Here is a 23247-nt window from a genome sequence, read left to right on the forward strand (position 1 = left end):
TCCTATATTAAAGACTACAGAAATGGAATTGTTTTACTTTGTAGCCGTGCACCATCAGAGGCACGCGTTTTGACAGAATATGGGGCTATATTCTGCATTAAGAAAATGGATTCTTTCACTTTGACTCGTCTTCTATAGAATATTTTTCCAGTCATTTCAGATTCCTTGTATGTCTGTCTGTCCCAATTCAATAGGGAATCGAAACTTAATCCGCAGTATGCAAGATAAGTCAATTGAAATGCTTTCTAGCATACTTGTTTTCAGTCGAAGATGCATTTATAAATATAGTGAAACCTATCATTAGTCCCTGATGCTACTATGTTGGTTCACCAAGCACAGGTGTCCCTTATCTAAAGGGATCAAGAATCGTAGTTGATTTATATTTTTTTAGTTTTATTATTATATTCTGCTAAAATAATGTATATAATGTAATAAATATTCTTAATAAGCATGTTATGCATATTACTATAACAAATAAAAATTACTATACATAATTTATCTTTGAACGCCCAATAAACATTACCTTAAATGGACACACTTTTATTTAAATGCTTTGACATATAGTAGGTATATACAGTGGTGTCTAGCAAAACGAAGGCGCTGTTGGACTATAAACGGTTTCACAAAACGAACTCATTACAAATAACAACAGAGCATTACAAATCATACTCGAGTATCCTCGTACGTATTTAACGCATTGAACCAGGATCTAAATTGTTTTATTTTCTGTTCAGGAGATGAAGAGATAAAATATAAATAGAGAAAAATGACAGTATGCATGTAGAAAATAAATAATAATTCAGTAAGGGGCAGTCAGCAGATACACGGACTAAGAAACATATTTCTTAATATTATATAATCACTGAAGCGTAGCAAGCCCTCTTTAGATAAGAACAAAGAAACCCAAAGTTGAAGCATAAATAATTTTCTCTGATGAGTACGAGGAAGTTTATTCTGGGAAAAAGAAGAATAGAAACGATCTCTGCTTTCTGTAACCATCAAGGACATAACGAACAAAAAATGAGAAATCCACGTTACAACCAAGCAGTGACATCTCAATTAATCTAATTTATACACCCACATTTGATTTTGAAAGATGGGAAAAATGATAGTCTGTTATTAAATTTCATTTCGGATCTGGATTTTGACACAATTCTGTGTGCAACTGCCAGTCCTTACGGCATTCCCTCGAAAATTTTGAAACTCTTTGAAGCTTTTTGTGCAGCGAAAATGTTATGAAGCTTATTCCAAGGCTTTTGAATGGATTGTTATGTCTGAGATTACACTCTAAAATAGCAAAAATTTCGCTTTTTCGAGCATTCTGAAAGCGTTCTAAGAGCAGTCCTATCTAATACACTGCTGATTGTTGAAATTGTTACACCATGAAAGCAGTGCATGACAAACCTGAAGGAGGGTTTGGAAAGAATGAAAGGTAGAATATGCTTGGATATGCAGATGATTAACATTTCAGAGCATGTAGTCATTGCGGTGGTGCCCCAGCTCAAACTTTCCCCAATTCAACCGTTACAATTTTATTTCTAGTTCAGCTGGAACCGAAAATAGTTCTTGAGTATTACTTCTAATCCGGTCATCTTTTCTCGCCCCCTCAAATAAACGTGAAAGTCAGCGAGTTTGGACTTTTTACACTCCGTTCTTACTCTAAAATAACCATATAATTCATATTAACCTATCTCGGCAGATGACCGTTCCTATGGGTCAAACTTTAACAGCACTTATTTTCTTCTTTTCACTTGTTAGCTGATTACATAGTACTATAATGATAACAAGAAAATGGTTTGCCCTTTTTTTTTCTTTCTTTTCCTTAATTTTTAGTCCAAAGGACCTTTGTCCCTGAAGCACTATCGTTTTCGTTTTGCGTTGGTCACTATAAATATCCGCTTCACTTTTCAAACTGTTTCCACCAAATGTTAGAGTCCTGCATTATATTTGAAGAAATTTAATAATGAAAAATCTGCATAAATGTATGCGTATTTCTCACGTTATCATAAAACAACGGTACCTAGATCCATCGAATTTTGAATGACGTAATCCTACTGCGAATTTGGGCACGTGGAAGCCCACAATTGAAATTTGGAGTTTGTTCAAGAGGTTTTTAGAATTTTGTTAAGACTCTGGTGACAGACACAGATCCATTTCTCATCAGCATAGATTAGAATGCAAGACTCTACACCAGCGGTTCTCAACCTTTTGACTAACACGTACCATCTGAACAAAACTTGAAAATCTTTAGTACCACCACTACATTTTACAATGATTATTTTTCAAATTCTGAATAGAAATATTTAAAAAAGAATTTCTAAAAGCTTGCATATTTATATTACGCCTAAAGAGGCATTTTTTAACGTTTTGGGTGTCCCTTTATTTATTAAATATCATGTTCTTCGCACTTAAAACATAAAATTCAATTCAAACAACGCAGAAAATGATTCTCATTGAAAATGGAGCAATATGATCCCGGAAGTGGTGACAAAGTGCTGACAATGCTCATAAATCAATCAAAGCTAAGAGAATTAATGAGCTATTATCTTTTTTATAGCAAACTTATTTTTATTTCCTATTAAATACACCATCCATTTCTATCATTCCTTTTAAAAACATTTATAGCCAACTTTTTAATGTCTACGGCTAAGAGAATATTTACGAAACATACAACATGGAAGAATCACGAAAAGTGCCACGCAGACAGATCGTTCGCCTCTTGCTAAAGTCTGTAACTACTGACTTTGAACAAAGCTCAAAATGCAAAATTTACACGTGTTAGAGAAAACAAACCTGACCAGGATGTTGTGGTTTGGTTTTAATACTTAAAAATACTTTGCTTCTTTGTGTACCACACTTAGTTTTCTTTTGCGTAGCATCGGTTGAGAACCCCCGCTCTACAGCAATGAGTAAATGAATAAAAATGTCTTGGATATTTAGAATAAGTTTGAAATGATTATAAAATTGTATTTTGATTGTAAAATATTATTAAAGCGTACAAACTGCTTGAAGCCTTTTACGTGTTTGCGGCTTGAAGTATCTTCTGTTTTACTGGTTGCACCCAAAATGTGAGGCAAAATTTCTTTATTTATGATGATAATTGAATGTTTTTAAAGCACTGGCAGCAGCATCTACTTTTAAACATTTTCCGATTGCTATTCTTAAGTTGAACCAAAATCTTTGATGGTGTCGGCTGATGACGATGGTGTCGGCTGCGCGAGGCTCCAGCTTACGTCACGCTTTTTCATAATAGATGCTGGCGCGACCAGCTGGCGACACACATTGCCTTTACTTTCGAGTGCTGAAAGTTCTGAGTATAATGTAGAACCTTGATCAATTTAATGAAAATTTGTGTAAATAAAGTGATTGTTAAGGAGGTGGAGTCACGTGTTAAAGGAACTAACACAAGTCACATCCTTCCCGGTTACAACGATTACCATATTTTATTCAATTTGTTCCTAGGCACATTGGAATAAGAAAGAAGCAAGTTACGTTAATACTGCAGTTCAGAGTGTTGATGATTTTTCTAACAAGCCTATGTATATATTCGCAAGGTCATCAATAAAAATAGTCCTCATTAAATGGTAGCTGTAGTAAAGTACGCAAGAGAACAATAAATTTAAAAATTTAAAGCCCAGAGCTGAAATTTGGAATTTTAGTAGCAATCAAAGAAAAAATTTCTGAAGTCTGTCTCACTCAAAAATATAACATGCTTCATTTCCGTAGTCTTATTTAGGCTATTTATAAGTTGACAGTATAAATACCGTCATCAGCCAATCTTTCGTTTTTATAAACATGGCAGTTTTGTCTCTTGTATTGAAAGCTATGCTACATTCTTCTACTAAGCAACCACAAATTATCATTCTAATCTGTAATCCATGATTAATATCACAGATGAAAATATTATAGATCTGCATAATTGGTTTAATATTAATATCTGAAATATTATAAAATAATTATAGAATAATTAAGTTATAAAAATTGTGAGGTAGATAAAAGAAAGAGAAGATAAAGCAAAGAAAGCATCTCTTTGTTTTGTCTGAAACAAAGAGAATATTCATACAGTTGATAAGCGGGTACAGAATTCTTCTAAAATGAGTAGAAGTCGCTGTGGTTGTCAGGAATATTCTCAATATTATAATGCCTATTCATCCGAGGAATTCAGAGAATATAGCATCTGTTGAATTAATATTTTTTGTTACATATAATATGCGGCCAAAACAGAAATCCATGTTAAACATCGAGACAGTAAAACTATGTTACATTTTAAAATAAAATTATTTTATCAAGTGAAATGTTTATGATAAATATATGTTTAAGATATTATAATATGTTCTATGTTAATTATAAACATAGAAAGTTCAAAGTGATATGTGTAAGATAAGGTCTTAAGAGAACTATTCATAATACAATTATAGTAAAATTTGTAAGCATATTTTAATATGTATATAGACCTATTACTGAAAAATAACTATAAGTTCTGCTTATTTTTCATTAAATATTTTGGGTTACCTTCTTTAAGATTAATTCCTTTTTTTACGCCATCTTAGTGTCCCACTTTATTCCCTTATACAAAAGAGAGGAAATATTGTAATCGTAAAAACATTTGGATTTTTAAATTTCAAAGAAAAATCTATTTTGACTATTTCCGAATCCATATTGGCTATTCGTTTTTTGCTTGACATCGGTATGCACGGACATAATAAAGGAGTCATAATTCCAAAATAGGTTGTTAAATGAATTCAAAGTGGATTTTTTATGACGTCTGTACATACGTATGTTCGTATGTGTCTTGCATAACTCAGAGAAGATTATCCGTAGAACTTTGAAATTTTGTATATATATATAGGCTATAAAATCTAGTTGTGCGCTTTCCCCTTTTTATGGCAATCGTCAGTACCAAATATATATATATATATATACCTCTCTTACCCAGCTTTTATTTTCAAAATTAGTCGGAGACGCATAACTCTAGTTAAAGAAGTGTTTTAAATGGCAAAAATATTCATTTTGTCAATTTCAAATTTTAGAAAGTTTAATTTTAGGTAAATAACTAAATCTAACTTTTAATGTGGTCTCTTGGTTTCTATACCTGTATTTGGAAATGTTTATACTGTTTATGGCAAAATAAAATTATAAGAAATTTGACTCCCATATGAAAAAAATTCAGGATATTTCAACATTTTCAATTTTTTTGATACTACTTTCAACTTGCCTTTAGGGTTCGGTTAGTTAAATTCGGGATCAGTTAATAATTCGAAGAAATAAGCTTCAATGAAGTGCAGCAAAAAATGTGTATAATTTGGTAGGCTTACAAAAATGTCATGTGGTGTCTACAACAGATTTTTCCGTCTCATGGAAATACAGTCAGTCTATTTTACTTGTTTTGATTATTACTATATTACAGTAGGGTAACTTTTTTTAAAATAAATTTCACCCATCTAAGCTTCCACAGGATAACTATTTTCTTTTTATAACCTTTTATTAAATTCCCAGATTTGTTTGTTTGTCTCTAGAGTTAAAAGATTGCCATCGGTTTTTAAACTACCTCCTGATAAACAATTGAGTTCTAAAACATATAGACACACTTAGTGTGGATAACAGTACAATGTAGTAAAGTGATCTTTTCAAAATTCGATTCACAATTTTTGAAATTTAATATTAAAACGGTTTTTCGCACATCTTCGTTTAACAAATAAACTGAAATTCGGAAAATCGCAGAATTTTATTGTTTGCATTGTCATATAGAGAAAGGAAAACCTTTTTAAATGAAATTTGCATGAAAGTTTTAATGTAATTTCTGAATTTTCAAAATTTGCTCGTTTTTATAAAATTTTTTAACATGAATTATGTTTAAATTTTAGCATCTAAAAACGTATCGGTTATGAAGTTTTGAAATTTGTATAGAGTATAAAACAAACATTTCTCCTCCTTTTATATCAAGCACGATAAAGAAAAGTTCTAACTGGGTTATTTTTGCATTCCCTAAAAGAATACATTACCAAGTAGAAGCGGAACTATTCGTTCTTCCTGTTGCTTAGAAAACAGTTTTAAAGCTATTATGTCATCATATCACACTAATCAGTGAATTCTTGTTTCGATTTCAAGTAAATCAACAAAGCATTAAAAATAAATCAGCGATCCCAGTGATTCGAGGTGAGAGCACTTTTTTTTTTTTTTCGTTTAGTTTTGTTTCTAGTTAAAAGAAGTTATTCTCAGCCTGTTTTGCTCCATGACCCCTTTTACCATCATTACAAGATTATTCCTCCCTCTTCCTTTACACAATTAAACAAATAAATATATACATTTATTTAAATTTGGATTACTTTTTAATGTGTTTCATAAATTAAACAACAAATGTTCAGAAAATTTTGATCAATACCAAAACTTAGATAATAGTAGATTTTTATAGTTATAACCTGAACCTATACAGTCAAAAGTCGTTAATTCGGACACCCATAATCCGGAATGATCTATAATCCGGACCTCAAAGCTAAAAACTTTCTGCGCATGCGCTGCGTTGACACATGCGCATGGGCGTTTACGCGCTTACGACTGCGCATATGCGTGTGCGCAAGTGCAGAATACGTTTTCGCGTGCGCGTTTAATGTATAACGGACAGTATAAGCTAAAATTATCTAATTATCTATTTCAGTTAATGTTGATGATTGCGTTGTTCCTTAATCTTCGAACTGGATCCGTCTTATTATTTTTTGCAGATTGTAAGAGCAATTTTACAAAAGTAAACTTGAACTTTCGATTATGTCAAATAGAATTTCCGATGCTGGAGCGCCCAAAGGATCTACAAAACGAAAGTATGTTTCGATTCGATGTCCATCAAACAAAAAGTGGAATTGCTGCAAAAAATGGATAAAGACATGAAGAAGGTGACAGAGAGGTTAGTGAAAACGAAAAAATTTCGATTGACAAGTTAGTCGGTATTCTCGGCACAGCAATTACGGGACTTGAACAGCGGAACTTTGTAACTGAACAAGAAATTATGTCTGTTTATAGAATTAAAGAGAAAGTATTATCACATAAAACGAAGCAACTTAAACAACTTACATTGAAAGAAATGTTTAATAAAGTAAAAAATAAATATTAAGCTTTTTTTTTTTTTTTAATTTTGATACCCTTTAGATCATAATTGTTCTTTATTTCATAAATTATGGTTTCATATTTTTTATTTTAGAATTTCTGCATGCCATCTTACGAGATTTAAACTGATTATCTATAATCCGGAAAAATCGATAATCCGGAGTCACCGAAGTCCCAACGAGTCCGGATCAACGACTTTTGACTGTATTCGCAACAGTTAAGCAAAAAGTTGACAACGTTCTCTTCCTTGAAATTATGAAATTTCATTCCCTGATTTAAAGTAAGTCTCCAGTTGCTAAACTAATGAAGAACGAATTAAAACTTGTGGCTGAGGAATTAGACTTAACTTTTACTGGAGGCACAAACAGTTGATCAGAATAATTTGATGGAGAATAGTAATGTTTTAAAATCTGATCTTGTATTAGTGGAACATGCAGTACACACTGATGTTTATGGATTACAATATAATGTAATTAACCTATTGTTTTCGAAATTTAATTAACATTTGTGTTAAATTTACTTTTTGCACTTATCTTCCTATAAAGATAATCTAAAAAGCTTAAAATTTTACTGTTTACACCATCGGATGCAGGAGAAAAAAAGTCTTTTAAATGAAGCTTATAATATATTTTAACGTAATTTCTGATGTATTTGCAAAATTGTTGGATATTTTTGATCATTTCGTGTAAAAATTTTTTTGGAGGTAAAAGCAGAATTATTTATTGCTTAAAAATGTTTTCCCGTTATTTCTAGTTATAAATTTACGATTTTATTGAGTGTTTTGTTTGATAACCGGTTATCGAAATAAAAAAAATATTTTTAAGAATAAGCGTGGGTTCCTAAATAATAAAACCTAGCAATCAAATCGCATTGTCAAAAGTTTAAGCCATTATCTTTACATATTTAAAATCGCGTTCAATGCTTTTATTATTCGTGATAAAATATTGTACCTGAATTTTGTAAAGATAATTATTTAATCTCTTGCTCCTAGTAAAAGGAAGTGATGAAAGGCAGACAGATCGGGCTTTTCCTCATATTCTTTTATCGTCTGCAGCTTTATCTCAGAATGAAAAGAGGAACGGGAAATACGTCTTCGGCTGCGATATTATTTTAAGCCAATCAACATGCGGAGGATAAAAACCAGTTATTAGCACGAGTTGCGAAACAAAAACGTCTCTTCAGCTTGTCAAATGTTTTGCGGGAACGACTTTCTAGTTTCACTTTCGAGTTAATAAAACGGGCTGAAATTACCGCACGGTAACGACAGTTGATCTTTATTCAGAAGCGTATGTCTCAGCCTATACTTCTGATTAGAATCCAAACGCTTAAAGAATGGTTTTTATGGAAAATATTTGCGGCCGGATTTTTCATTTAAAAATGGAAAAAATTGTTATAGGACTCAAAATAGCATTAGATATTTTCCTCTTTTTATTAGCGGCCTGGTCTGAGATTGGATATTCTCTGTTTACTGGATCTTCAACATCAGAATCTATTTTGCACCCGTTGAAAAGGTATCTATATCCTTCAATATCTTCTGATACTGCAAATAAGATTACTCAATATTTAAACATCGTAACGCAGGCGTTAAGTTATTCTGATGCAATGCTTACTATAGCAACAATCCTCGATGTAAAGAAAAAGAGAGAAAAATTTGTCAATGAAACAAAGAAAGGATTCACAGAGCTTAAGAATGGAGAAATTAAGATTGTTCCATTTTTACTTAATTTATCAATATTCACATTCTCTTTCATGATTATTTCTCTTTCTCCCTGGGTTGGTCTTACAATGAGAAGTGACAACAGAATTTTTACTACAATTTCTGGTAGTACTATGTTTCTAGGACAGATGACTATATATATTTTACAGTACGGTAGTTATATTTTTGCTACACCAGCTAGGATTGCATATTTTTGCAAACTATCCAAATGTGAAAAATTGTCTATTTTGAAAAACATATTTTGTACTAAGAAAGGTATCAGCGTAGTTTTACGAACTTTGGCTAACACTACAGTAATGGGATTACGTTTCCAAGGAATTGCCTTGTTTACTAATAAACTTATATTTGGTAATAAGCAAATAGCCGGAACAGCATATGCAGCAGCAGCATCCGCTTCTATAGTTTACAGGACTTTAATGACACAGTCTTTAAATGACTATAAAACTAATTTTTCGAAAGAAACTGTATCTCAACAAGCAGATGTTGAGAATGTGGAAGTAGAAACGGAATGCCAAAATCAGAATATTACTGGAGTAGAAAATGTATTTAGAAAATTATTATTATCATTTTTAGGTGTGTTAATTGCCATGACATTCTTGCTACGGACCTTCTCAACTCCTGTGTTGTGTACGGGGCCGATAGATAATCCTGAAGAAAACTATGATGTTAAAAGCACAGTGTTAGCATGTTTTGGTTTATTATTAGGGGCGTTTGCTGCCTTTCAATACTGCAGATTTATGTGGAGCCTGGGCAAAGTTGCTTCAGAAAATATATCAAAAAATTTACCAAACTGTAGTTGCTTCAAATCAAAATCAATTAACTTGACTGATAGTCACAACGTAAGCAAAAACTATCGTAATAAAAATTTACGTCCTGATATTGCAGGGGTAACAATAAATAGTGTATCTCCAGTTGAACCTATATACTATATTCCTTACCATGTGTGTTAAAATGCCTCGTTACATATCTTCTCTGTTTTGTTAAACATATCATCACAGAAGAAAACTGAAAAGTTATACATATCATGAATAATTTTTCTATTGTTTTAGCTATTTAAATCTGTTGCATCAAACTTCATTAGACTGTGTGTATATGTTTGCCGTTTATACTTCATACTGCATATTCACACTTGAGGCGTAGCAGAAGTGAGAATTTGAATTTTTATGTTTATGTGCAATGCAATTTTAGTCTTATTTATTATTGAATGTTTTTAGATAAAATATGTTTGTGTATGTAAAATTTTTATATTTGTACATAAATTATATTTATACATTTCATATGAATGTTCTTTTGTATATATACTTGGTATACATGAACTATGCTAATTTACCACACAAGTTCCTAATATAGTGATATAGTGAATAAATGTATCTTTTAATTTATTACATATGCATATATGTACATATACCAACATTATTTGCAGTATGTATAAACAGATGTATATATTAATGCATGTGCAAATATGCATATGCATAAACAATATTTTGCAATACATATTGTTAGTTTTCAAATGTTCAGAAATAATGCAAAGTATTGTTTATGCATATGCATAACAATACTTTGAAATACATTTTGTTAGTTTTCAAGTGTTCAGAAAGTAATAATCACTAATTTAACTTTACATTATTTAAAAGGTATCATTTACAATACATTCAAATTTATGTTAAATATTTTGTTGCTTTCACATGGAAATATTTTCCATCCTGGTTTGTATAAAAACGATAATATAATCTGAATGTTTATAAGAACATGAAAATTTTATAAATATGTTAATGAAAACGTAGAATTTTGAGAATGTATGTTACAACTAAAAGAATAGAATAAATTATACTAGGCATTCACTATTAATTTGCAGCTGCAAATATGAAATTTGTCAACTCCAGACAAAGAAAGTTAATTCTTCTTCTATATAGTAGCAAGTAACGCAGCAAAAGTTCATAATCAAATGTGATATAAAATGAATACTTTAGATAGTACAATTTCTTCTGTGATTATGTATCTATAGCTATTTATCTGTCTCTATATAAAATATTTTCTTTATACGTGCCAAACTTTTATGTATTAAAGCTGATATATTTTTTTAAAAAGCATTTTCTTGCATTTTTTTGTACTTATATTTAGAAAATTACAATATTACATTACACTTTTATTACAATTTGATTTTTGATCAGCAACAAGTATAAGTGTATTAATTAATCAAATTGGCTTATTACAAGTTACTGTAATTATAGTATTCTTTTCATGACGCTTTATGTATCGTTAGGATTGCCTCAATCTAATTATATTCCATACCGAAGTTTATGTCTGACACTAAGTGGCATCCCGTTAACAGAAAAGTACCATATTTTGAGAGTATTTCAAATAATTAGCCAAATGTAATAAGGAAATTACAAAACATGTCACTTCTTCTATGGCATAACAGAAAGTCTATGAAAATGTTAAGATTTTATAACAATACACTAAAGATCTGCAGGTAAAAAATCAGTGATAAATTTTCCTTTTAATTTGGAATTTTCATGCATTAAAATGTAAAAGATACACTATAAAACACTGTATTTAAGTTATTTTCTTAATCCTAAAAATAAAATTGATTTTCAAATTAGAATGTATTTTCTGAAACGCTTACATACCTGTGAATATAAAAAAAATCTTAAATAACTTTTAATAACAAACACAAACATTTAACTTAAATAATTAAAGTATATACAGTTATATAAGTAATTAAATACCATAGCTGGTCTTAAAAACTGAAATTATAACACTTCTGTATAACATAGGTTTATTATCCTTCGTTAATCTTTATCAGTTCTATTTCCAACTAGTCATATAATATTTTTTCAGGTACTAAAATTGAGAGACATGTTAAAAATTATCTAGTTTTCAGTCTAGCGCTCTTATAAAAGACATGTTGAATAAAAAGGTCCTATTGAAAAAATGTTTTATGTCATAATTTTAATGTTTTAGAAATTAAGACCAATTAGCAATATAAATTTAAAATAAGTTGATAGGTTAGCTAAAACTTTCTACAGCATTAAATTTGTAATTATACTTTTTAATAATCTACTTAGCAGCTTACTTATTAAATTCTTTATACGGCTATTTCTGTGGACCCTTAAATTATATGAGAATCAAGACTGCAGATGTGCAGTTGAGCTGAAAATCTACATATAATGGTTACTTCCTTACAAACTAAGATTATTAATAGTCTGATGTTGATCAAAAGCATAAACAGTAGATTAAAATATATTTTGTGCATGTATCATGGGCTGCATTTTTATAATAAAATAATTCGATAATATACAATAAAATAATCTGATGGATAAAATCGCTGAAACTACGTAGTTCATCCCAATTTGAATTCTCTGCATTTCTTCTCTGCGATATGTGAACAGGAAGCCATTTTTTAGAAAGTCTTACACAACTAGATCTTACATGAGGCAGAAAGTGTGCTTTGTCTTAAGTTATTTAGCAAACTGTAGGAAACTACATTTTATTGTAAAGACTAATTTGGTAAATAAATGTAATGTTCAGATGGAAACAATCCAGGTGTTTTAAACAGATACAATACTCGTTACATAGCTGTGACAATAAGAGTAACTTCAATAGCTAACTTCATATAGATATGATTTCTCATCACATTTGCTTACATTTCTTTCACTGCCAGTAGTGCATATGAAAACTGCAAATGTTTATCCAGTAATTTGTGGCTAATTCCAACTTTGTTTTAATAGAATGGCTTTTGTTTTAGGCCAGTGAATTATAAAAGCAGTATTTAACTTTTTAAAGTCATTTGATATTTATAGACTACACGATTTCTTAGTTTTTCTATTTTCTGTAAATCTTCAAAACATTTTCATGTATATTTATTAAAACAAATCTGTATATAAGTGAACCCGTGCAATTTAAACTTATATTGTAAAGGTCAAGTGTTTTTATAAATTTATTCAGTAAGAAATCCTAAGGATATACTGTAAAAATATCTTACAGATATGTGTCTTTTTAGATTATATGATCTATCATTGTATAATTTATAAAAAATTAAAATGACGTTAAAGTACTGCTCATTACATACTGCAAGATAGTAAGCATTGTATATTATTTGTTTACATTTTACATGATATTTATCAAACGTATAAGTTTTTTCATTATACACTGCAAGACAAGCATTACATTCTACTTTAGGAGAAAAAGAACTAATGTAAATCCTTTTTGTGGTATATGATATGACAAGCTTCTGAGTACTTCATTACAGACACTAGAAATTTTACTCTTCTACATAAAATTACGGATGCTGTTGATTGGATGTGCACTTTATGCTATAATAATCATTTGGCCTACACCACTGGCTCCGAAATCGTCAACATAACTTGTTTGTTTTTTAGTTGAAGTAACTAGTTACTTTATAAGCTAACAGCATGTCAGTGTTGTCCATGATCAGCTTTCTTTAGCTTTTGTATTATATCTGTAGAAGTAACAAAGTATTGTATAATCATTTAAAAGCTGAAGAATCGATTGATCAACAGGTAAAATTCAGGAATGGTAATTTTGTGAAGTACAGTCTTAGAATGGTTTTAATTTAAAAGATCAGTATACGGAAATAGCATTAAAAATGAAACATTACTTTCCTATTTGCAATAAAAATACTGTTAAGATTTCCCGTCATAAAATATTATGCTTACATATTAAATATTTAAGGGTTAGATCTCTTTCATAAGTATTGTTTACAGCCACATTTGCCATATAGATGCACAGATACGTACAAATGAATATGAGAGTCTATGTATGGATATGACATATTGTTTGAATTTACATTTACAGACTATTTCATGTACTAACTTAACCAGATCAGAACTGAATAACAGACCAGAATGGAAAACTCACAAGAAATAGCATTACTCGTTCTTTTTCATTTGTAAACTAAATATATTTAAAAGATGTAGTAAATATACGGTTTATAAAAAGTATTATGTGATAATGATATCAAATGTTAAAAAAATTAAGCTTTCTTATATTTTAAAACAGTATTGATTGTAGTAATAACAGAATTCAATCATTTGGCAAAACAAATCCCGAAACTTTTGTAAAATGACTTGCTTCATCATCAAATATTCACGCTTTATATATGGGCATCATGACTGCGTCATGATTTCAGCACCATGGTTGGATTTTCCTTAAATAAGGCTTATTTTGCACTTTAACATTAACACAACAACTATAGGAAGGCCAGATTACTGAGTATTAATAAATGTGGTTATCAATCAAAATAGAAGTTCCTAAATGCAATCTTGAGGATTTTGAATGCTAAACAATGGTTAACAAGCTATTTTTTCAAAACAGTTTGAACTCCTCGAAGTGACCTGTAGGTACCTCGAATTACCTCTAGGTAACAGAAGAGATAGAATTCAGTGAAAATACATGGTTTTTTATTTCTAGGTTGATTAACAAAACTATTTGGGAATTATTTCAGATATTAAGTTAACTAACTTCCTAACCTAATTTTATTCAAGAATGCATTTTTACATAAGTCTGTCATATTGTACCTTAAGCATACTAAAATAAAATAACGTTGATACGTTTGATATAGGGGTTCTACTGCATTCGCAGTACTTTCCTGTAAACATGAAGGAAATCCACAAGTAAAATAACTTGCTATCTCTTAAACATTTATATATGAAATGATTCTTTAATAAATTATGTTAACATTATGAATAAATTAGAAATATAACTTCTTAAAGGAAAAATCGGAAAGTACACGCAACAGGTTGCTGATAAAACCTAAACAAATCCTTGAGATACGTAGAAGCATCATTTTTAAAGGCTTTAATATTATGCACATGCATTTAGATTCCGAACTATTTCTTAATAATTTTTTTACATAGTAAATTATGGATATCATCTTTATTACTTTAAAACAAAAGTTTAACTATAGAGAGGCATTTCATAATAAATGTAACATATTTTTACTGAAAAATGCATGCATAGAACAGCTTTAATGATCCAAGAAAATACTTTTAGCATTCCGCACAGTTGAATTAATGATAAAATTCGCTGATGAAGATTAATTTGCCATTTCATTCAAGATTATGCCAAGCTTAATCTCTTCGCCGACTTTCAGATTATACTCATAGACGGCGACACATTAGTCGCAAACTTCTACAGCTGGCTTAGTAGTCCATAGATGGCGCCACATTGGATCAACTTCGTTTAGGAAAGTTTCTCTTTAATGTTCCACCTCAGCGGATTTTACGATTTACCACTAATAATTTTGGAGTGAAAGCTGTCAGGCCGTATACTTTCTACAATCTGATTCACAGGATTCACGGAACAGCTAAGAAACACATACATTTCACTGCCATCATGCAATGTTTTGATATAACATGGACGGCGCTTGTTAGGTAGGGTTTCATTCCCCGATAGTGAAGGAAACTGCGATCTCTCCCTCCTCCTATTGTAACTTCCATGGCTTACTCCATCTTAGGCTCATGCAAAGGGCTCTAGTAACTTTAACTCCATCTATATGTAACCTCCATGTACAGTACTAGCTCAAAGAGGTCAGAAGGAGTATTACTCCATTATGCTTATAAATCCTTTTTAATTTAATAATGTAATATATTTATTCGTTAAAAATAAGATAAAAAAATTTCTCTAATAAATAGCACCAAATTTACCGAATAATCCCAATTTAATTTTAGATTTTCGATAATATACCGCTGATTCGGAAAGCAGTTTTTCTGGGTTTGCTTATCTATACATCAAAACTAGCAAAATGCACTGTCTTTCCTTTATAGGTGTACTCGTGTTAGTACTTAGTCAAACATTTATAATGAATTTTGCGTGTTTGTCTAAAGACAGAAGAAAAAGAAATTCTTAAAAATGAAAAAGGACAATTAGAAACAGCTTAGAAAGAGTTAAGCACATTTGTCCTCTTTCCAACGAAAGGGACTTTTGCATCGCGTTTTTGGGTAGGTATAATTCACTTTGTTTTGGCTATTATTTTGTGGTACACTAATATGATTAAATATTTAATTTTCCATTGCTGTGACGGCTTAATTTCTAAAATCAAGCGTGGAGCCCTACTGAAAGCCGTCAGGAAAGTAGGAAAAAATTAAAAAAATAAATAAAGAAGTAAAATAAATATTACAGTAATAATACACTTAATAATTAAAATAATAAAATACTTAATAATTAAAATAATAAAAAAGTAGTGATTAAAATAATGAATAATTAAAGTAACATAATAATTAGCAACTGAAACATAAAATAATTAAAATTCAATAAAAATGTAAACACAAATAAAAGTTTAAATAATTCTTAAATTTATGATGAATAGTTAAATAATAAAATATAATACCAGACCTCGTCTTATTGGCTTAGTACCATTTCGTCTCTTCTCGTTTCATCCCGAGCTCGAGAAAGTGTCGTTTCGTCCTCTGCCTTTCGTCACCAATTCCCTCTTTCCCGTTTCATCCGCTGTTCGAAAAACAGGTGTTCACTTTACGATAAGGCGAACGCCTGTTTACTTCAATTAAAATAGTTTAGAGGAGATGACTGTTTCTACTTTGACTTAGCTTTTGATTTTAAATACTATTTAATATTTTATGCAGAAAAATTATGCTGAGCAGCATAAGTAATTTCAGACGTGTTCAAAATGTGTGTATCTGAATATAATAATACTTTTGCTATATAGTATCCATTTTGTTAATTTCACGCATTTCTAAAGCAGCAGAACCACGATATCACTATTTTGACACACACACACACAAAAATGTATAATTAAGATTTATGTTACATTCGTTATTAAACGTAATGGGTTCTCTTTAAATGCAACCATTCATGCTTTTAGAGGATTTTACATGTGGTGGTCTTAAGGAAGGTGATGTTCAATACCAATGTTTGTTTATGTTCCCAAAAATAAGGTTTCTTTTAAAAAGTGACCTCTTCGAGATGTCGTCAATAGATGATTTGCTATAATTATTTTCTAATAGATAATGGAATTAATGTAATTTAATGTCAATTTAAAAAAATGTCTCTTTATATTAAGAGAGATTTATGGTTTTAATGTTTCTTTCGCAATTAGCTGTTATTTAAGCTTAATTATTTTCTTACACCATTTATTCTACATAACTGAAATATTTACTTTGAGACAGGCACACACACACACACGTGATAATAGTAAATCTTACATATAAACTCACGTTTGCGAAAATTGCAACACCATGAAGGACTTACGCGAGTGAGCTGAAATTTTCAGGAAATGCAAAGTAGCGCATGATATGCAAATGATTAGAATTGCAAATCCGTAGCGCATGCGTATGCTGAGCAGCGCCCTCTGAACGGCTGATGGATCCGAATAAATAGACGGCTGTAGCGAGGCGTGTATGGTTATCGGTGGTTATCTGCTAGTGGTAAACGTTAACTCAATCTGTACTTATGCCTCGTCGACGAAAGAGAGCGAGATTTGAACAACTTACAGAGTTTGAACGAGGGAGAATCATCGGCCTTCGTGAAGCTGGATTGTCGTATCGTGCAGTAGCCTCTCGTGTGCAGCGTAACAGCAGCACAGTGATGCGCGTTTGGAAGCAGTGGACGGACAAGTGTCGGACAACTCGGAAATCCGGGAGTGGACCCCGAAATGTGACGTCAGCTCGCGATGATAGACACTTGGTCCGCATGGCGCGGACGGACCGTACAGCTTCCTCTAGACAATTGGCAGCACTGTGGTCAATAGCTATAGGTGTTTCATTGTGTGCTTCATCAATTCGTAGACGTCTGCTGCAGTGTGGACTGCGCGCACGGACTCCTTTATACAGGATCCCCCTAACGCACGACCATCGCCGCCTGCGGCTACAATGGGCCAATCAGCATAGAGACTGGCGTGTTGATTGGCAGCATGTCGTGTTTTCTGACGAATCCCGCTTTAATTTGTGGTACCATGATGGCCGCATTCGTGTCAGACGCTATGCCGGTGAACGCCACCTTCCGGAGTGCATTATCGAACGCCACCGTGGACGAACACCCAGAGTTATGGTCTGGGGCGCCATAGCATATCATAGAAGATCTCAATTGCTACGAATTGTGGGCAATCTGAACAGCAACCGGTATATCCGTGAAGTTCTACAGCCCGAAGCTGTTCCCTTCCTTCAAAGCTTTCCAGGCGCTGTATTTCAACAGGACAATGCCCGCCCTCATACTGCTCGGATTGTTAAATCCTTCTTTGCAGCGCAGCAGGTACAGCTTCTTCCTTGGCCTGCGTGTTCCCCGGATATGTCGCCAATTGAACATGTGTGGGATGTCATTGGTCGGCGTCTTGCTCGTGATCCTCGTCCTGTTGCGTCTGCAGACGAACTTTGGGTACGCGTACAAACGATATGGAATGCTCTTCCTCAGTCAGACATTCAAACTTTGTTTGACTCCATGCCACGTCGTGTAGCAGCACTTATTGCGGCGCGTGGTGGCCACACAAAATACTGATTCTGATCTCTTGTTCTTGTTTGTTTGCTTTGAACATTTAATCATTTATTTGTACCACTACCACTCAACTGTGTATTAAATTGCATTCAATTATGACGATTCCTTCTTGGTGTTGAAATTTTCACAAACGTGAGTGTATATTAAAAAGTACAAAGAATATTCTCTATTACATTTTTATTTCAGCACAGTAGATTTAAATTATTTTGGAAATGAATATGATCTCTTTTAGGGAAATGAATATGATCTCTTTTGGAAATGAATATGATCTCTTTTAGAATAAAAATTTAAAATGAAAATTCTCTTTTTCAAAACCTTTTCTCAACTTGTATCATTTCATACTTTGTTATAATAATAATTCACATGTACACAATAAAATTTGTCCGAATACAAAGAATATCCTTGATTACATTTTTTATTTCGACACAACACATGTAAGTGATTAAAAAAATGCTGTTCCTTTTTCAGAAACTTTTTTTTCAGCATAAATCATCTACTTTTTTTATTGCATGTGGGTGGGCCAATAAGCGACCGAGCCGTAGTCGCTGAACACTGCTCCGGGGTTCGAATCCCGGCGAGCAGGCTGGCTGCATGAGCGTTTTCGTGGTTTTCTCCATGTATAACGTGTATACGAGCCAGTTTCCCTTAGAACGTCCTCCACGAAGGCATCACTCTCCTTAGGCAGATAGTCCTAGTGTGCTTTGCCAAATAAACCGGAATCGAAACTATAAAGAGGGAATGGTGGGGGAAGGCAGTGACGAAACAGCACTTTTTTAAGCTGGGGATGAGACGGTACTAAGAATCTGAGATTAGGAGGACAGTGGGTCAAAGTATTCTTATGCAGGTGACAGGCGATAGGAGAAAAATTCGACGAAATGTCATTTTAGAAGAATGGACTGCATAACCAAATTTCTATCCTTACTCTGGTAAACAGTACATTATCTGCTCATCCACGGCCTAAATTTAGCTAATGCTGGGCTTAGTTCTTAAGAAATTGCAATTTCAGCCACAGCCCCCAAACAAGAACAAATATTTTATTATTTAGCTATTCATCATGAATTAATTACATTTTCTTTTATCTTTACAGTTTTATTGAATTTTAATAATAATTAATTAATATTCTAGTTGCTAACTATTTTATTATGGTAATAAATATTAGTCCAAAGAGGCTATTTGCAGAGAAGGACTATTAACTTGGTTTTGGCATTTAGCGTTGATTCACGATAAGACTTGTTTCAGTTTTCAAATTGAATATTTTCGTCCTGTATAACATTTAAAGAAATTAAATAATGAAGAATCTGCATGAATATATTATGTTTCTCGCATTGTGTTAAAACAGCAGTACCTAGAGACATCAAAATTTGAATAACGCAATCTTTCACAGAATATGGGCATGTAGAAGCACTAATTTGAATTCGAAATTTGTATTATTATCGATTACATATTTTGTAACACTTCACAGAATTTTTGATTAAAAAACTAAACGATTTCAAAGCAAGAAATGGCAACATTGTACGAAAAATAAAAACTATTTTATCACCAACGCGCGAGACTCTGTATGGGAAATTGTAAAGAATGCTCATTTTAAAATTATTTTGCCATATTGATGTTGAACTAAATTTTATGGCTTGCGTACGTAGAACATGATATTTAATAAATAAAGGTAACCCACAAAACGTTATAAAAAAGCCCCTTACTGGAAAGGAAGAAAATTGACTTTTTAAATCGGGTTGAGTTGTAGGATGATTGATAAAATGGAAAATAAAAATTTTAGTATTGAGATAAATTGTGTAGAAGTTGTCTGCAAACGTGAAAAATGAAAATGATGAAGGAGAACAATATAAATGCAGTGATAAAATAGTAAATGTAATAACTGAAAGAAAATACTCTAATTTGGGAATAATTAAAAATGAAATTAAGTTTTTAATTTTTTTAAAAAAATTAATAAATTTTATAAAATTAGTTAAGTGTATTGAAAAACATAATTTTTCTTGAATTTAACAATTTAAAACTAAAAGTAATTTGTATGTAAAAGGGAGTAGGTAAAACTGTGGAAAGGAAAAATGCGAGTAACTGTGAAATATCTTCACGTATAATATGACAGAAATAGAAATTGCCATTTCATAGTAACAGAGATAAAGGGATTATGTACCATGGACATTTACTATTGTTATGCCTCCAATAAATACCTCGAACTTTGGTTTAAACGTTTCATATCCAAAGTAAAAAGAAAAACTAAATTGATCTTAAAATGTAATTCATGGAGAATTAATTTAAATTAAGGGGAATTTGATTACTAATACGTACAATTTCGAGATATGGAATTTCTTGAAGAAAAGTCTTCAGCGTCAGGGTAAATATTTTTAATTCTCATTATCTGCTTAATAATGGTGTTAGTAATTACTTTTTTTTAGAAATATTATAATTCCAATAAATTCAATAGTATAAAAGTTAAAAAGCCTTTTTGGGAAGAGGTCAAAATTTTTTTGCAGTTGAAAACATTAAGGTCAAGGTATTCAATTTTGCCATTACTGGTTTATTGATTTTATTAAGTTTTAAACATTTAGGTAAATATTAACAGTTTAAATTAACCCAGTATTATTGAAAGTGATATGGCCATCTATGTATCTAAATCTATGATAAAATTTTTCATATTATTCTCAATTTTGCATAACGTCTCGTACAAAAAAGAATAGATTTCAAATGGAAGTTCAATAATTCATCCCCATGGTAATTCCGCTTATCGATTGGAAGATTATAATTTCTAAATCTGAAAAATTGGGGAAAGTGAACATTCAAGACAGGTTATCCATTTTTCAAAATTAAGAGTACTGTTGAGTTGAGCTGAATACTAGCAAAACTTCGTGAAATTAGATAGGGTTCTTATTGATTTCTTTTAAGGAAAGAGAGGAGTATTAATTTCTGAAATGATTTCTTCTATTGAGCAGATACAGGGAAATAAAAATATTTGCACTTATGTTGAAGACCTTCTTAAAAAAATTCAGTTTCTCAAAATTACACTTTTTAATAATCAAATTTCCTTTAATTTTATTAATTTCTTTTTCCGTAGGTTACATACGAGGTCGTTTTTTCGTTTTTAGTTAATTTGTTACTTATAAGAAATACTTTAAACAGATTTCGTGGTATTTACTGGATGAGTAACAATATTAAATATCCAAGTAAATATGTAAGTAGTCGATCAATATTTGCTACTAATAAATGGCCGTTTCAGTTCCAGTCTTTTTAAACTTTTACTGTTACTCACATTTTTCTTTTTCACAACTTTTTCATCTACACTTTGAGTACAAATTAAATTTAATTTTAAATTATTAAATTCCAGCACAATTCTATTTTCCTACACACTTAAAATTATTTTTTTAAATTTATTAAAAAATTAATTAAAAATTTAATTTTATCTCATTTTAAATTTTCCCCAAATAGAACATTTTGCCGTAATTAAATATACTGTTTTATCACTACTTTTATACCCTCCACAATTTTCATTTTACGGTTCTGTACAGGAGACTTCTGTACGAACTGATGAAAAAGATATTAAAAGTGCAACTGGACAAGAACATGTGCCTGCTGAATTTTTGCATACTTACCGCCTGAGTCCATAGGTTGTTTTTCGTCGATACCTCTTTTGTTCTAACGTAATTTTAAAATCTTCGAAATTCTTAACAAAGCTGCTTCTCGTATCCGTGTAGTATTCTTCGTATCCGTAAGAGAAAAGTATGCAGTATGTGCTACCAACGTGGGCTTATTGCAACGAGTAGGCGTGCTCTGTATAATCTCATATTACTATCACGATAGGGAACAAGCACATGATGCACCAGGATTTTACTATATGGGGATACAGGTATTGTCCCAGGATGTTACTAATCTGACACCCACAGTTTCTCTTCGTTACCTGTCCAAAAGATTCATGCAGTTATTACTTTCATGACACTTATTTTAGCACTGCTTGGAAAGTTATTGGCATTTTTTAAATTTTTATGACGTTTTGAAGTGTTTATCAAATATGTTCGGAATTCAAGTTTTTTCGCAATTGGTTTGTTACTGGGTTGTGTTAATGAAAATGAGAAGAGGTAATGCTTTGATGTGTCTCTTTAATTGCAGATGCAGTTAGTTATCTTCAGCTCTGTGGGCTGCATGTAAGGGAAACACTCGACAACAAACTTCTGGACGAACTAGACTAAGTTTCTCAAGCCTTCAACACCAAATTTTGGTTTACGTTTTATCATGTTTCAACCACATCTCGCTTCCTGTCTTTGTTTGTTCCATAAGATTCCCAATCACTTCTGCAAGAAGCGCGTGCTAGTGTACTTGTATTATCCTAGGTAATAATTTTTCCTTTTTGGAGGAATTTAGTCATGTAACATAGTTACGTTCCGCTGGAGGGGCATTTGCCTTCGAATGAGCAATTGTATCGTAATAGTAGTTATAAATAAAGAGCAGTAAGATTCTGAGAACCATCAGCTGAGATTTGAACCATCAGCTCTGAGAGCCATGTCATGTCCATATCCTAAGGTCCATATCCATGTCCATATCCACTTGGGCTTGAACTCAGGAATAATAAGCAGGTGACAGGTGAGAGCACGTCCGGACACCCGGACGGCTTACATAGACTGATCGAGTATCGTCCAGATCCCGCAACTATCTGAAGCTACACTCCGAAAACAATACAAGGGTAAGTTACATGGCCATACATGGTCAGAATATAGACTTTTCTGCATGAGAAATTAAACATTTTCCTGGCTACATCGCATGTTAACACATTGCTACACATACTCGCGACACTATACATTTCATAATATGCATTGCGTTGATCATTGCACTGTACTTAAGGCACATTTACAACTCAATACTACACTTAATTCATTATATATTCTTTTCAGAATATTACGCTGAACATTTTTCTTGACAATTCAACATAGATTCTGAACAATTAATTAAATAAGACA

The 23247-nt window shown here is 31.7% G+C and overlaps 1 long non-coding RNA gene across 1 annotated transcript in view; it reads right to left on the reverse strand.

The window, feature by feature from the left end:
• Positions 1-16307, reverse strand: part of LOC146998014 (uncharacterized) — a 67823-nt gene extending 51516 nt beyond the window's left edge. Inside the window, exon 1 of the long non-coding RNA XR_015040215.1 lies at positions 16172-16307. This is a non-coding gene — a long non-coding RNA (uncharacterized LOC146998014). The remainder of the gene's footprint in view (positions 1-16171) is intronic.
• Positions 16308-23247: the final 6940 nt, after the last annotated feature.

The sequence above is a fragment of the Stegodyphus dumicola genome, chromosome 3, assembly GCF_044657685.1.
Source record: "Stegodyphus dumicola isolate Sdum_Otavi_A_Nest chromosome 3, ASM4465768v1".
Classification (NCBI taxonomy): domain Eukaryota; kingdom Metazoa; phylum Arthropoda; class Arachnida; order Araneae; family Eresidae; genus Stegodyphus; species Stegodyphus dumicola.